This window comes from Lycium barbarum, chromosome 12 (assembly GCF_019175385.1).
Source record: "Lycium barbarum isolate Lr01 chromosome 12, ASM1917538v2, whole genome shotgun sequence".
NCBI lineage: Eukaryota > Viridiplantae > Streptophyta > Magnoliopsida > Solanales > Solanaceae > Lycium > Lycium barbarum.
In genome coordinates, this window is record NC_083348.1 from 93,116,618 (window position 1) to 93,122,502 (window position 5,885).

General features: G+C 38.7%; 1 pseudogene; it reads left to right on the forward strand.

The window, feature by feature from the left end:
- Positions 1-503: 503 nt before the first annotated feature.
- LOC132622397 (tubby-like F-box protein 5) lies at positions 504-5,677 on the forward strand (annotated as a pseudogene).
- Positions 5,678-5,885: the final 208 nt, after the last annotated feature.

The window sequence follows — 5,885 nt, forward strand, 5'->3', positions numbered from 1 at the left end:
GTAAATAGAAGAAAGCTAAATGAGCCATATATTTTATTCATTCTTGGATAACATTTATTTGCAAGTTATAGTTTTTTTTAACTTGCAAATAATACACGAGTTGCAAAGAAATAGTAGAATAATAAAATCATCAATTCTCAATCATTTGGTTAATTTCCCCATATCATAAAATTACCAATTCTCAATAAGACTTTATAATATTTAATTGAGAGAAATGTAAAGTGGCTAATTGTTGCAAAGTAACTATAATTGAGAGATTGAGAGAAAGAGAATAGTGAATTGATGTGAATTAAAATGGAAATGGAGAGGGGTTTATATAAGGGTGGGGGATGGGTTAAAGTGTTAAAAAAAATTTTGGGGGTTTGGGGGGCCAAAATGTGGGTTTGGGACCATTTGACAACTGCCATTTTTGCAAATGGACTGTTGGCCAACGGTCCAACTAAGCAGCCCAACAGCTACATTTAAAAAAAAAAAAAGAAAAATTCGACCGGTTTAACCGGTCCGGTTTTGATTTTACCGGTTCCGGTTCCAAAAAAATTAAAATCGGACCGGCATTTAATAAATGGTTCCGGTTCCGATTTCGATTTTACCGGTTCGGTTACCGGTTAACCCGAACCGGTTGACGGGTTAGGTGTAAATATAATAGGGTAAATTTTTACTCGCATTAGAACAGCTTCTTCAACTTTTTGAGCCTCTTTGCAGGGTTGTTTGCTTTGCGCTTTTTCGAAAGGTAAACTCTTTTATTTTTCTTTTATGTTCCAGTTGAGATTATGAACTTATGATCTCCTTATTTATTTCCTTTGTTTTATGTGTTTTTCCTATCTATATATGAATTTTCGCCACCCCTTTTGCTGTTGGGATTTCATCACTATGTTCTTGGTCTAAAGACTGAACTTTTAATTTAATTTATCAAAAAGAAGAAAAAAAATCACTTATTGATATGATTCTTTATTTTGGAAACCCCTTTTCCACATAATTTTAGGAATCTGGTAATCAGTTGGATGATAACTCTGTTGATTGCACTATGAGTTGAAATTTTGAGAAAAATTGGATTTTGATTTCTAAAAAAAAGGTGACATGCATTTGTTTTCTTAAGCATGTCTTAGTCTCTCTATACACATATACATGAAAGGAACATACAAAACCATGAACTTGTTCATGTTCAGAAAATTACCATTGTTCGAATAGTCTTTGTCTCGAATTACTTGTAATTAAACTCACTTGTCCCCAAAAAAAGAACGAGGACTAACATAACTAAGTTCTACCGTATAACTTATTATTTGAATTGAAAGTGATATAGTTGCTAAGAAGAAACTATAATTTGAATTGGAAGTTATATTTGTTTGCAGCTTAAATTAGATTTTCCATCTCCTGTCCCATAGATAGATGGAGAGTTTCCTTATGTAGATGGCCAGTGTAAAAGTAGTCTAATAATGATAAAACCTCTAGCGATTGAAGAATAAACTTGAACCATTATACAAAATATGTGTAGTGAACTCCAACTAGCTTGGGATTGAGGCATTGTTGATTAATTGTTCTTTAGTATCTATGTTAAAGAGGAAGGGATTTAGAGGTTTTCAAATCCTCTTCCATTAGGCTCCGTCTTTGGAGAATCCCTTGTTTGGACTTGTTCAAAAAAAGTTTATACTGGATCATTAGCTGGAAAAGAAAAGATATGGTGTATGTGGATAATAGGCAATAGCGACATGTTGGGATTAAGTCATAGTGTTGTTATTACGTCTAGATTAGGTTGGGTGTTCATGAGGGTTTTTTCAGTCTTGTAAAAGACTTGTATGTCAGTGAATAGATAAATGTTGGATTAAAGTACATCTAGTTTTAGATAATCTCAAAATTTGTCTTAAAAGACCAATTTAGAGTTGTAATTAAATGGGCCCAAATAGTGCAGAATGTTGAAATTGAACTCTCCATGAGATTCATAGTTGCATTACTTATAACTTCCTTGTTCGTAGACAAAGCGGATTCGGAATTGTCTTTCATTCCAATTCATAGCTTGTATCCAACCTAAAGGAAAATCATATACAACAACAACAACAACAACATCCCAGTGAAATCCCACATCGTAGGGTCTGGGGAGGGTAGAGTGTACGCAGACCTGACTCCTACCAAGGTAGGACGGCTGTTTCCGAAAGACCCCCGGCTCAATAAAAGCATAAAAAGAAGTCAGATACGGTTAGATAAGGTTAAGAGATTCGGATAAGAGATTTAAAGCGATATGGAAATGAAATAATGCAAGCGACACAGATAATACAGGATAATCAGAGCACAGAAAATAATCGATAATAGCAGAAATCAGAGCAGATGACACAGGATAACCAAAGCACAGGAAATAACACATAATAACAGATAATAGCAGAAATCGGAGCACAAGAAATTATATTGCAATAATGCGACTACTAATAAGAACGGATAACGAGACTATCTACTAGCCTTCTACCCTAATTTGGGTCCTCCAAACCCTCCTATCTAAGGTCATGTCCTCGGTAAGCTGTAATTGCGCCATGTCGTGTCTAATTATCTCTCCCCAATACTTCTTCGGCTTACCCCTACCTCGTCTGAAACCATCCATGGCCAACCTCTCACACCTCCGCACTGGGGCATCTGTATCTCTCCTCTTCACATGCCCAAACCATCTCAATCTCGCTTCTCGCATCTTGTCTTCCACCGAGGCCACCCCCACCTTATCCCGAATATCCTCATTCCTAATCCTGTCACTCCTGGTGTGGCCACACATCCATCTCAACATTCTCATCTCGGCAACTTTCATCTTTTAAACGTGAGAGATCTTAACTGGCCAACACTCCGCCCCATACAGCATAGTCGGTCTAACCACCACTTTGTAGAACTTTCCCTTAAGTTTTGGTGGCACCTTTTTGTCACATAGCACTCCGGAAGCAAGCCTCCATTTCATCCACCCTGTCCCAATACGATGTGTGACATCATCGTCAATCTCCTCGCTGCCTTGCACAATAGACCCAAGGTACTTGAAACTACTTTTCTTCTGGATGGCCTGGGTACCAAGCCTTACTTCCAAGTCAGCCTCCTGAGTTGCTTCACTGAACTTACACTCCAAGTACTCTGTCTTGGTCCTACTCAGCGTAAACCCTTTAGACTCCAGAGTATGTCTCCAACACTCCAGCTTAGCGTTAACTCCGCTACGAGTCTCGTCAATCAGGACTATGTCGTCCGCGAAAAGCATACACCATGGCACCTCACCTTGAATTTGCCGTGTCAATCCATCCATCACCAAGGCAAATAAAAACGGACTAAGAGCTGATCCTTGATGCAACCCCATCACAACTGGAAAGTGCTCTGAGTCTCCTCCTACTGTCCTCACCCTGGTTTTAGCTCCCTCATACATGTCCTTGATCACCCTAATGTACGCCACAGGTACACTTTTAGCCTCCAAGCATTTCCATAGGATCTGTCTTGGAACTTTGTCATAAGCCTTTTCTAGGTCAATGAATACCATGTGTAAATCCCTCTTCCTCTCCCTATACTGCTCCACCAACCTTCTCATAAGATGGATGGCTTCTGTAGTTGACCCATAAAATTTGGAATTGAGGCTTAGTTGATTGTGTGATTCATGTGATTAAAAGGTGAAAATTGTTTGAAAGTTCTTTCCTCGTGGACATTTAGTCAATGCTTAAAATGTTGTAAAGCTCCTCTCTGTTGCATTGTTCTAAATGCTAGGTTCAGTTCTTGTGATTCATGGAAATGTCTTTCAAGAGCATTGTTCGTAAGCTGAGGGAGATGAAAGACGGGAAGGGTGTAGAAAGAAAGCATCAGAGGAACAGAACCCGGTCACAAATTGTCCCTCATGTAGCCCTTTCCGATGCCATTGAACAAGGGCAGTGGGCAAACTTACCACCAAAAGTGCTTTTGGATATCATCCGCAGGGTTGAAGAGAGTGAGGCATCATGGCCTGCTCGTTCTGTGATGGTCTCTTGTGCATCTGTTTGCAAGTCATGGAGGAAAATTACCAAGGAGATTGTTAAGACTCCTGAGGAATGTGGTAGGCTTACCTTTCCCATTTCACTCAAGCAGGAAATCTCCTTAATCTGTTTCAGTTTCCTTCTTGTTGCTATTGCCGATATTGATTTAAACTTAAAGCGTCTTTTTGTTTCCATGTTTAAACCAGCCGGGTCCCCGTGAATCCCCAATCCAGTGCTTTATCAAACGGGACAAAACTAAGTCAGTTTATCGCCTCTACTTTGGCATGACTCCATGTAAGTAGTATCTTCTGCCTATCCGAAACTTCTCTTCGTTAAACACTAGAAATGTGAGATGGATAATCTCTTAAATGATTCCTTGTCTCTGAACCAGCTTCATGCTTTCTTTTGTATTCGATTAATTAACAGAGATTGTCTTGTAAAGATTTTAAGATCCTACTTTAACAGGGAACTTACACTTAGGCTGATGTATCAGTATTATGTCTGACATTCAAGTTAGTACACTAGCATGATTGTTGATATGCACGGACAAAATTAGATGCTTAGGTTGCATATACATAAGAATAGGAATCGAATCCACAGCTGCAAACCCGCCTGAAATGCAAAAATGCATATAACTTCTACTTAATGTTTGTGGTCATGTTTTTTTTATCGGGAATTCCTCCTAATTGATGGAAGATGCATAGTTGATCTTTTACTTCATGACAGCTGAGGATGAAAGGGATAAACTATTGTTGGCCGCCAAAAGGATCAGAAGGGCAACAAGCAGAGAAACTAAGGCAAGTTATATCAAATTTCCAATTATATTTCCTTCATTCACTTATTTCTGCCCCTTCAAAATAGTAGGAAGCAAAAATAAAGCCTCTACTTATGATTGAAAACGATATGACCAGGTCTGACTTTCTTGGGACCAAGTTTTCCATATATGATAGCCAACCTCCAAGTGATGCAGCAACAACCTGGTCCAGTAGCTACCATTTCCTATGAACTCAATGTTAGCCATGTAAGAGGACCTAGGAGATTTCATTGTACCATGCGCTCTATTCCTTTGTCTTCAATACAGGAGGGAGGCAGTGCTCCATCACCTAAATCATTCCCACAATTGTTTGATGACAAGTCATTTTCTGCACCACTCTCAAAAGCAAAGGAGTCAGCTATAGATATCAGCTCGTCTGGCTTTTCAAAGTCAGCAATGATGGTGACTTCTCAAGAGCCGCTTGTGCTAAAAAACAAGGCTCCTGGGTGGCATGAACAATTGCAGTGCTGGTGTTTAAATTTTTGAAGGTCGGGTTACAATGGCTTCTGTGAAAAATTTTCAGCTACTGGCAGAAGTTGATCCTTCTCACAATGTACCAGTCCCAAAACAAGAAAAAATAATTCTACAGTTTGGCAGAATTGGAAAAGACATGTTCACCATGGACTACCGCTACCCACTCTCTGCTTTACAAGCTTTTGCAATCTGCTTGAGCAGCTTTGACACGAAACCGGCCTGTGAATGATTTCATGCAGATTGCAAATCATGATAAACTCCCTTTCTTCTTTGTGGTTGCTTCATAATGTTTTAAATTTGTGTTCATTCTCAGTTTCACTCTCTCCTTGAAGTAAATTCATCATTTAGCAATTAAATTTAACACTTATATTTAGAAAGGAAATTTTTCTTTGATCTATAGACCCAGTCTCATGCGAAGAAGTTGATTTTTGACTCATACGTTCTCTTACTACAACATTTTCCTGAACAGAAGGCTCTCAGTTCAGACTCTTGAGCTGCTCTACTTATATATTTGCCTGAACCTTTAAAGTTGCATTTGCATTTGTACTTAAAAATCAAGGTGGTCCGGTTTTTTGCTTCATTTGCTACAAGTCTGGAACATTTGCAAATTACAACATGGGTCAAGATGTTTAAATTTGATAGTC